Here is an 11,699-nt window from a genome sequence, read left to right on the forward strand (position 1 = left end):
TAGAAATTTGTCGATTTAGCAGGTTAGAAAGTTAACGTCATTTCGTTCGGGGAATTGTTATCGTTTATTTCAACTTCTTTGGTGCGTCGTGATTTATTTGAAAAGCGGAGTCTCTCTCCTCGGGTTCGGGATTTCGTAAATCGAAGATACTCTGTTGTTGAGTTATCGCAATGAAAAATGCTCGGAGAAGCACAAAATAGATACGCCCCGAGGGAGTTTCTCTAGTTTCGTTTGGAAATCGTCGACGAGTCGTGAACGACAAAGGGTAGCGGGATCGAACTCGAAGACTACCCCTTCGATACGAGAAGAGCAGTCGATTAAACGAAATTAATGGCTCCGCCACGTCGACGGGTGGATCGTAGCGAGCAATTAAACGAGAAGGAGGACGATCGGACACGTAAGCGGTCGGGGGGAATCTCGTCCTCTCGATTCCATTTCTGCACTTCCGATCGAGTAGACACTTCAGCAAGATGAGTTTTAACTTCATCCACGCACAGAATCTTCTATTTTTGAGAAGAATGTGACGTATGCCCACTCGGTGAGTCTTCCATTTTTCTCCTCTCTAACGTGGTTCGTCAAGAAAATCGTTGGAGGACTTCTTCTTAAGCTGTTAACGAGCGAAGTCTTCTCGTTGACTGAAACGAGAAGGGTATCGATGGAAGATGTTTTCATTTCTCTCTTTCTCATCTTTTCTCCTGGTGTATCGCCGATAATCGAGAATCGGATAAACTGTTGGAGTCTGTCCCTTTCAAACGTATCCGATCGACGGTCTACGAAGTTTCGTCGTCTCGAAAGTTGAAAAACAGGGAGTGGGTAAATAAAGGAGGACGACAACGAGCGAATTTGTCATAAAAGTCGAAAGAGGTTATCGACCGAGTCCTACCGCGACATTTTGGGGACAACTGTTATAAATACGAGCACTCCATACGTGCGCAGCTTGCATGGTAACTAGGTATACCATGTTTTGTTGCTCTTTCCTACTTGCCCGTTCGTTTCGTTTGTTTTTCTTTTGGAACACTCGCGACGCTGTGGAAAGTTTCGACGACCGCCACGATTGCTTCGCGAGCTGAAGTGGCTCGTTGCCGATTTAATTTCGTATAAAGTTCCGCTTAACGTACATAGTATCACGCGTTTATCGACTCGTATATTTTTACGATGCGTTTTACCTGCGTTTAAGCGCTCCGTCGATTACGCGCGAAAAAAGTACGTACAGCGTGCTTGTGCACCGCGGTACAACCGCGACCGCATCGATGACGCGGATATCGCGCGGTTTTCCATATGATATTTTAGGTAAGGCTGCAACAAACAGCGGATTGCTTTCACGTTGTTACGTGTTGCCGCGCGAAAAGGGAAAACAAATAATTAACGACGATTGTAAACATGCCAAATTGCTTTTGTATTTCTCCCCAAGTGGTTTCCGCGTAAATGGGCGCAAATTATTATCAATATTAAATTAATCTTAATAATTGATATAGTTAGCATTGTTTAATGCTTCTCAGTCTCTAACGAATCTGTAAAAATCGTCTATTATTTTGTATATTTACATCAGGAGTCGATAAATTATTTCTGCGACACGATGAATTTAAGCAGCCTCTAGGGGTTTGTGCAAAACACGCTCCCATGAAAGCACAACGAACATGCAACCGGGTTATTACGTAATTTACTATATTTTTGCGCCCAGTATCGTACCGGTCGTCCGAGATGTCGCTACGTTCGCGTAGAATCTTTCGAAACGCCACCTGCAATCTACGGTAGTTCGCCGAGTGAATTAATCGGTAACAGTGAACGCGATATTTCGTCTGTGCTGGGATGAAAAAGCACAGTCGTTGTAAATATCTATTGTCAGTGGTCGTTCCTCCCGCGTTCCCACCTCGTACGTGTCCGTTTCTTTCACATGTAAATGCACCAGCCCGCACATAAATTGTATTGTTAAACGCGTGTTCCGAGATTACCTCTCCCTGGAGTGCGCGTCCGAGCTTTCCGGTCGATAGTTCTCGAGATAAAACAAGTATTCTTGCTGGATCTTACCCTCTGTTGCCTTCGTTTACCTTGTTCATTGCGGGAATATTTCTACATCGACGCACAATATCACGACTCATGTTCAAGAATCATAACACTGGGTTTCGAAGTTTCATATTTCATTTCGTGGAATTCATGGTAAGCACGTCTTCCACGTAAGAACGTCGCTGCTTAGTAGCGTAAACAACGGACCGAGGTTAGTAACGTTCAAAGTCGAATACAAACACGCCAGCCGGCTCAAATAACACGTACATAATATTCAGAGGATTTTCGTTGTAAAATATATATTTTACTTGTTCTATTTCTACTATATAGAGAAATATTTTTCAACGAATTATTTTACGTTAAAAATTAAACTTGTATTAAATTAATTTTTGATTTTTTTCGTCTATTTACTCGTTACACTTGTGCGACGAACAAAGTCATCTACGTAGTCGCTAGATGCTCTCCCTTTCACGTTCTATCCTTGTTCCTCCAGAGTGCGCGCAGTGCTTACGTATAGATTAACGTATCGTTGTTACGAACTCTCGTTCCATCGTAAACTTTATTTCCGTAAGTAATCGTTTGGCAGTTTTCAAAGTATGAGCAAATAACGCTGTTAAGTGTATAGAGAAGCTGGGATTCCGTGGTTCCATCGAGGTTGTTTATTCTCTAGAACCTGCGCGGTATATACCAGGGGTACGTATTTATTTTTGAAATTCACGGTTAGGAAGCCATGTTGTAGTACGAAGCTAAGGGATCTGCGAATTATCTCGAGTATCTCGATCGACTAGTACGATTCGTAGAACACTTCTAGCGATTACTCGCGTCAGCTTGTGACAAATGAGAAAGGTTCGAATATTTTCTGTTATACGTTTAGTCATTTCGACTTATAGCCATCGAATATACGTCGATCGCGTTGAAAGCTGCGGGGACGCCGGCTGCTTGACAGTTTGCGTATACGGGTTCACGCGATGCGTAAAAAAGGTCAGAAAATTGACCGGAAAAGGCAGCAGTGCGTCGGTCGGCGGTGGCGGCAGGTGACGGTAACGCAGTTTGTTTCCTGTATCGAACAATCGAAACGAGGCGCAACGCGCGTGACGACTGTACAAAGGCAGATGCAATTTGATGCATTGTGAACCGTATGTTCACCAATCCCCCGTGCGTCTAGGGGGAGCTCGGTGCAGTCGTAGGCGCACACCTTGTACCGGGCTTATCGGGGAAATAAAGACACAAAGGCTATAAAAATATTTACATTATTTATTTACTATTTTGACAAAGGGAAGTTCTCGCATGTATAGGGTGTCGAACAAAGTTGAGACCAAACTTCAGGAGCATGTGGTGGCTCGTTGAAACAAGTAAAAAAGTTTTAATAAACATGGGTACAAAAATGATTATTTTTGGAATGCAAGATGTTTTCATTAGTGACGTATTACCTCTATCTACGGCATATTTGTTGAATATGTATCGTGTTTAATTTGCTGCACTGTGTAACGACTGATGTTATATTGACTCACTCGATAGGATTTAGATAGACCCACAGTAGAGTCCGTTTGTGTGAGTTTGTATGTAACTCTGAAACTAATACTTTTTCTACCCATGTTTATTCAGACTTTTTTGTTTGTTTCGACGTGCACTATACGCTCCTCAAGTTTCGTCGCAACTGTTCAACCGTGAACGGTAGATTATTTTTCCAAATAAACCATCGAGTCGAGGACTTTGTTTATTAGTCCTAGTCAATTCTCGACCAATTCACATTTAACAGTTCGTTAGCAAGTATCATCTGACACCCACGTCGACGTAAAAACTTTGTAAAAAATATTACAAAATCGTAAGAGAGTGATATTTCGTATGAGTATCAATCACATTGAAGTGTTTCACTTACGATCCAAGTCTTGTTCACCACGCAACCTAAAAAAGAGCTCTCGTTCCATTAATTTGTCGCGAGAGTAGTTCTGGAGTTCGTAATCGGTGGAAAAAGCAGTATAGTCAGAAAAAAAAGAATTTCACAGCAATCTAGATGCAACGTATCTACTTTCGTTTTGAACAAGCCTGGTATTTACCACTTGGCGCAGGATGCGACGTAGACTGTGACACAACACTTTCATTTCCTCCTACCGTAGCATCTCTCGATGCTTACGATCAATGAAATCATTCGCGGGGGCTATCATCACGATTCTTTGTACTTGGGTGCTCGTCTGCCGCGTTTCCGCTATAGTGAATGTTAACGAACCAGTCGGACCCTTTCGTTCTCGAACCTGTTTCATTATCGTTGCTCGTTCAACTTGAAATTCGCGCTCGTTATATGCGTAAGCTCGCCGTAACCGGTGATTTTCTTTGTTCCGCCGACACGTGCGGAACGTCGCTTCGAAGGTTCTTTCGCTACCATACTTCCTCTCGTACTTTTAACACATTCACTGGGATGACGTCACTGGTGAACGGAGCTGAAGTTTTCTTTCGGCCAGGCGATCGTCGATGGCCATTACGGTGGTCGAATATGTTTAAATATAAAATGATCAGTGGATAGTGTATAGGATTCGTGAAACGATATATCGCAATTTATAAATACATTTGTAGTATAGGGGCCTCCGTACCCAAATAGGGAACCGACAAGAGAGAATAGAGAAGGAGTAGTTGGCGTAGCGCGCCAAGCCTCGGCTTGCTAAGCCGGAGGTCCCGGGTTCGATTCCCGTTTGGGTCCCTCGAAATTTTTTCCGTCGGTTCTTACACATTTGATTTCCGAACGCAATTAGTAATTAAACGAAACGTATTCATTGGTGTATAGTCGGTGGAGAAGCGATCTAGCGAGGTCGTAAATTATAGCTTTAATCTATTAACTGGGGAAGACGAGTTAACTCGTGCATTTTCATTCGGAAGAACTGTTACTCGGTCCAAACACTCTTTATTCACTGTCATTTTCGGCCCAAACTCTCTTATCTCACATCCCGCACTAGTAAATTTGTTCCAACAAACGTGTTCATTCCCCCTTCAAATCGAAGGAAAATTGCTTTCGGATGCTGTTAAGGATACTTAAGTTAGACCAGGTTTACGATACGGACGCGACTCTCTGCTATTTTTCAGATTAAGGTTTGAATACGCGTTTAATGTTTTCGTTCGTTAGTTATTCCTTATTGTCAGGAGGGCTCCAAAGCTCTCATAAAAGCGGAGAATTTGGAGTTTTCTTCGTGCATCTCAATAGCCACGCGAGCTGAGGCACATGCGAGCGAGCGAGCGGTACCGTTACCCTGGGCTTTTCCCATAAGTACTTGACGCAAAACACCCCCTCCTTGAGGGTGAGTGGTTGGCGTTGGGCGGTGACCAAGGCCCGAACGTGAGTGGGAGTCTTAGCCTGCCACCCAAAACTCACCCTCGTCAAGGGACCCAAATGCGACCAGAGAAGGGGAAATGCGAGGGCTGACCGGGGCAACGCGCCAACGAGACAACCAGAACACAAAAAAGGTTAAGAGCAAAAAGTTCAGGCGATCACACAGTCGCTACATTTTTCAATCGATTCTCGACGTGTCAGAATTGAACAGATGCTTAGATATTCCATCGTATCAGCTCCCTAAAGAACGGAGACGTAGTCTGTACACGTTTAGATCGGTAAAGTGTTTGCAAGGGAGACTCTAGCGTAGAAACAGCAGGATTTCCTTCTAACGAGATATTAGAAGGCTCTCGCGTAAACGTTGCAGTGTTCTACAGACTGCAGGGAACGTGCTCGAGATGTTTTCGGTATAGCGCAGAAAAGCGAGAAGCACGAAACGGATGATTCACCTTTCAGCGATTTAATTCGCTAGAAAATTAACCGGAGTAACGAGGTATTCGACGTGGAAACGGAAAGCGCGGCTCTCTGGCGCGATGGAAAAGAGAGTCGGAAGATCGGCTGAGCGTGGAGAATTGAAGGAGAGAGAACGTTCGTCATTATCGATTCCCTTTTACCACGTAAATATCGAGTGTACGCCTGTGTCTTGCCCCTGTTATTACATTCCAAGCCGAACGGATCGGCCTGCGCGAACTAGATAATGCGAGCAACGATCTTTTTCCTCCGTTTCCTGCCGTCATTATCGGCGCGCGGTGTATCGACATTGTACGGGCGGATATATCGAGCTGGCTAGCCTAGCATGGCAGAGAAACGAGACTCCGAGGAACGCGGATGCCAGTGGTAGAAATTACAGCGAGCGTTTAGGGGATGCTTGTCGTGCGTTCGATCATTCGCCAACGAGCTTGATCTTTGCATTGCGGGATAATTGGATTGCTGTCGTTATAGTTTCTGCACGGTACTTCCTTTCAATCTACGCTCTGTGTCTCTGAAATTCATCGCATTAGGGTAACTGAGTTAGGCTGGCGTATAGAAAATCGACTATCGTGAAATTAGTGTACAGTCGGGGCCACGATAGAGCGAGATCGTAAATGAAACTGTGAAGAATAGGAACCTATTGATGTTGCGGAAATCGAGGTCGTGCGTTGCAGTCTGTTTCAGGGTTTTAATAATAAATGAGTTTCTTTCTGTGAGAGCAGCTCTTAACACGTTGACTGGTCATCGGTGACCTAAGTGCCTCAAGTGTTTAGAGTGATTAAAATGAAACGAATATCGTCAACGAAAATTTCGAACGTCATAGCTAACTAGACATTATTTTGAATTTAAAAAAATATATAATAATATGATACTATGCTTAGAATAATGCAAACTTTCTTCTGGCTCCCTGAGCAAAACATGTAAATCTGGCGTGGCAGTCAACGTACTAACCCCTTACACGCGCACAATTAATTCTCTAAAAAGTGCAACTTTAGTTCATTATTTTCTCCGACTTCTCGTATTGCGCTATCCTTTCTATTCTATTGCGAAAATGTAAGTCGCAGCATTACAAATAAATAGGAAATTCATTTCTATACGCCTAGGAAATAATTGGCATATCAAGTTGAGAAAAATGTGAATGTTAAGGGGTTAAAGACCTCGATAAGACCTTTACCCGTAACCGTACTTCCAAAAGCGGCTTCCCCCAAAGGGAAAATCCCTAAAATTTGAGTCACACATCGACGCTGGATACAAGAATTCTTCGCACAGTTCTGACCATAGTTTCAAGTCCTTATTTTCTCGTTGTTGGATAACCAACCGCCTATTGACATTGAGTCACCAAGTCACTCTTACGATGAATCCCATAACGCTGAAAAACAAGTCCCCTCAAAGTCCTGTCCAACAATTCGTCACCAGAACCAAGTTCACCTCCTCCCCCAATCCCTTCCTTATAAGTACACCGAAAAAATCCTTTAGGCGATCGTTATAAGAGCGGTCGATCTAGTACGCAGCAGAAAACCACAACGTCTCTTCCCTTCGTGAAGTTTGCGCCTTGTAAATTCGGAATCGGCGAGCATAAGTGTCATCGTTAAAATAAAAGTTACATTGTTAAAATATAATCGATATCAACTTTCCTCCCCGGATTCCAGCATCGTACTTCTGTCAAATTTCTTGTCCCGGCAGCTAAAACGTGTTTACTTGGATGCCTAACTGATTTCACGAGCTTTCTATATCGTAGTCCCTATACTACACGAAGATGACAGATTTCTATCACGGTCAGAGATTCCCGAACAAAGAGTGCCTGTTATCCTAACCGCAGGAGCAAACCCCGAAAAGCGCATCTCACTTGGAAGCAACGTAAAGTTAAAAGAAGGAGTTAAATTCGTATTTGTAGAACCGAAACGCGGCTCATTCGCGTAAATGCTTGTTGCCTTTTCACCACACCTAATCTCGCCTAGTCTCTCCCCCCTACAACGGTAATCCAACGACGTTTCTCACGTGAACTTACTCGCAGCCCCGTTGAACCGGTAGTCGTGTGGTAACTGGCGCGATAAACTCACACGTTTTCAGAAAAGCAATAATACCGCAGGATTTAGACGAGAGTAGTAGCGGCGGTGGTGGAGGTCGTCGTTCTAGACGATCGACGCCGATTGAATCCGCGTCCGTGCTCGAAAAGCCAGTGGATGGTTCGACGGTCGATTATTGCGTTCCGATAGTCGCGGATCACGCGCGAACACCACGCCAGACGTGGATAATGCACCGAACGATCTCTCTCCCCGCCATTACATTCAACCATTATCGGCGCACCTTGGCGTATCGGCGCGGCGATAGTCGAGGTGTGTCGGTACATAAATCAAACGACGGCGTGCCTCTTGTGCCCGTGGAAAGGCGAAGTAGTCGGGACGATAATACGAGAATCTGAAAGGTCAACCGAGGTGCTTCCGGTTTGCGCCAACCTCCGATACTCGATACATCCGTCTCCGTAACGTCCGTATCCGCTTGGAGTGCTTTGTGAAATGGAGCTCGCTGCTGCCTAGTGACTAATATCGAATATCGAATAGCTGTCACGTTAGAACGTTCACGTTAGATCCATTTCGACGCGAGGGTGTCGCGAGAAACGCGTCGCCTGTAGGAGAACTCGAGTTCGTCGCGAACTAACGGGGAGGTTCGCTAATAGCTCGTCGTATTTTAACGTTCGTTTTTACGATTAATCGGCTGGTTGGGCTTGAAGGATATTCCGAGGGAGTTGGGCAAAGTTTGGGCATTTGTTTGGAGAGTTTGGCGTGGACCTCATTAACAAGGGTAGACAGGACATTTCTGCATCACATATGCTAGGGAGATTGGACTTTTTTGGGGGGTTCCTGTTAAGTAGTGTTATGGCAGACGTTTTCTATGTTTCCGCCGTGCCAATTTCATTCGACGTGAATTCTGTAATAATTGGTTAGGTCCTGATAGGTGCTGAGATAGTTTTTAACGCTAGAATTACCGACCGGGTCGTTACCAACTTTCTATTAGCATTAATAGACTAGTAATATTAGAATTTTGGAAGTGACGTGGTGCAAATGATTACTCGCAAAGTGGGTAACAACAATATATTTATTTAAACGTAATGCTGAAACTAATTTCAAATGTAAGGCCTCGTGCCTTTTTCGGGGCTCCCTTATGTAGGCTTTTTGGGACGGTTCGTGGCTTGGCTTGCTTGGCCTCTTGGCGAGTGACAAACACCAGACCCGAGTACCCATCGGTTCGGCCCAGCGATATCTTTGCCATTCGACGCGAGTCGGTTCTTAGCTTCGGTAATAGACGGACGCCGAAGGGTCCGAAATAAATTACTTTGCACGACATCCTGATTAGAGTAAAGTTCATTAGACCACCTCCTACACTTAAGTAGCCCCTTTTCCCTGGGAAAGTCCCAGGAAGTGGAGGCGCGGGCCTGCATTTCCGAGGCTATACTCTTGTCCTCGAGGACGAAGAAAAACATCTCTCGATTCTTCGCCTCGAGGGCCAAGAGTCGCCAGGCCTAAGTGCGTGGCTCCTCCGTGACGGTTGCCACAGAATTGTGGTAATAAATTAAAAGATATTATTCGAATTATAAATAGGCACGTCGCTACGCAATTGATAAAACAGCATCCACAAGACGCTGAGAAAAAAAAACATACCAGCGTCACCCATACTAAACAGATGCTTACTATGTTATTCTTCTACAGTGACCGAAAAGAGTATTCATACACCCTATAAAATGGAATAACTTTTTTAAAATTGGGCCAAAAAAACGACGAGTTTTTTTGAGAAGTTGGAAAAATTAGTTTATTAGATGACGTGTAAAAAAATTTTTGAAAAAACTGCAATTAGTCGGAATCGTGAAGAAAATAACGAATTTTTTATCTGAACTCGTAATGAAAATTTAAAAAATACGTTTTGTAGATCTATGTCAATTATACACACGCTGAAACTTTGATCGAAATCGGTTAACGTTGCTATGAGCTACAAACGGATAAAGATTGTGAAAATCGCGCTATTTCACGACTTTCGGCCTAGAACTGTAATAAACCTGCAGATTCTTACATCTTTCGATGCCTGTCGCTTGTTCCTCCATCCACCGATTTCAATGAAATTTTCAGCGTGTGTATAATTTTTGTCCTCACTTGATCATTTCCACAGGGTGTTGTTAGAAATAATCCAACATGTTTATATTAATCTGTCTCAGTGTGTCGATCATTTTTGCTGTTACTATTACACAGACACACACTCATTTCTCCTAATAATCCAACATGTAACTTTCGTTTGTATCGATACGAATCTTTACTTCGTATCTCACTTTTGGAAAGTCGCTAAACTTTGACCCGGCCCGTAATCTAGTGTTAAGAGATGAATTATCAAGGCGAATTACTCAACAATTGCTAGAAACTTGCCTGTATCCTAACAATCCCCACCTACAACACGTCGATCTTCAATTATCCTCAAGTTGGCTCGTAACACTCTAAACTGGAATGTTTGTTGCGCAAACGGCTCATTCATATCTGGAAGAGATTTACCGGAGAACAGAGTTCACGAATGTTCCCGATATCCAATTTACCGCTCGATCCCATTTCGCGCAATCTCCTTTGTATAGCGCTCGTCGCCGTCCGGAAGCAACCTGGGATACATTTTAAAGGCGTTTGGTCGCGGTGCTGCCGCGGAAAGGTGGGAAGAATCGATAGCGAGGAGTGAGAGACCCAGGGGAGAGGTCGAACGGATCCCGGGTGGAAGAAGAATGGCATTTTCTAGGCGCGATTATCGGTTCGCCGTTCGAAATTCGCGCGCATATTCTCTGTGAAGAGAGGAAGCCGTCGTTGAGCCCTCTTACTTAAAATTTAAGTAGGATTTAACTTGGAAATCCTGCCGCTTGATTGGGTGATTGACGGTATAAGTAGAGCTTAAAGTTTCGCTAGAGTCTTGGTGGGATCTCTCTCTCTCCTTCTGTGCACAACCTTCGTTCAAGACTGGCGAATCGATTCGGAGGGATGTGCATACACGTGCACCAGCGCGAACGTGCTCCACTTTAATTACGCCGACAAAGTGATCGAGAGTTTTGTTTGCGTTTTATTGTCACACCACGGTCTCACGCGGCCCATCCGCCCGCCAACTCGCAAAATAAGATTGTTCGGAAATTAACTTTGGATGCTTGCGCCAACAAAGCGGATTTATCGCGCGGTTGAACCAGAGTTTTACGGTACCTCTTTTTAAACAGTGCTCGTTTGGTCGGTTCAAATTCGCCAATTTTCCGAAGAAAAATTCTACTTAAGCGTTTTTGCGTGACGCTCGAATATCGCAGAGATCGCGAGACGCAATTTAGAAACGGTGCTGTACTTGTTAAAAGAAGCATCTGCATACAAGAGGCACGACGTAGGAGGATTGAAACAACTGTTGAAAAGTAGATTTCTGTACAAGCTGAACGAGTGCTCGGAATTTCGGCCGATAGGAACGAACCAATGGAAAAACGCGACTGGCTGCAGAGTGTGGACGATAAGCGACAATGCTCTCGTTAGCCTCGATTCTTCGTGGAAATTGGGGCGTTCATCGGGAAATTATGGAAAGCCGATTAATTTCATAAATATTATTCTTTGCTCAGCAGGCCGCGCGCGTCGCATCTGGGAAACCTGGCTTTTACGAGTTGACAGTCGATTTCACGGTGCCTCGACTCCCTTGAAAGGGGTAACAATGTCTAAAGAGGAAGTGAGGGAGGTTTCGCGACGTCCCGCGAAACACGAAGCAGAGGAGAGAATGTTTACTTTGAAGGGTGGTCGGTTTTCCTTTTAACATTGTGGATAACGTCGCGATTCGCTGGTTAATCGCGATCGAAACGCGAGGCCAGATTGTTTCTCGCTGCGGCCGGGAAATAATTAGGGAAAATTAGCGGCCCCTA

This window comes from Habropoda laboriosa, unplaced genomic scaffold (genome assembly GCF_001263275.1).
Source record: "Habropoda laboriosa isolate 0110345459 unplaced genomic scaffold, ASM126327v1 scaffold243, whole genome shotgun sequence".
Taxonomy (NCBI): Eukaryota; Metazoa; Arthropoda; class Insecta; order Hymenoptera; family Apidae; genus Habropoda; species Habropoda laboriosa.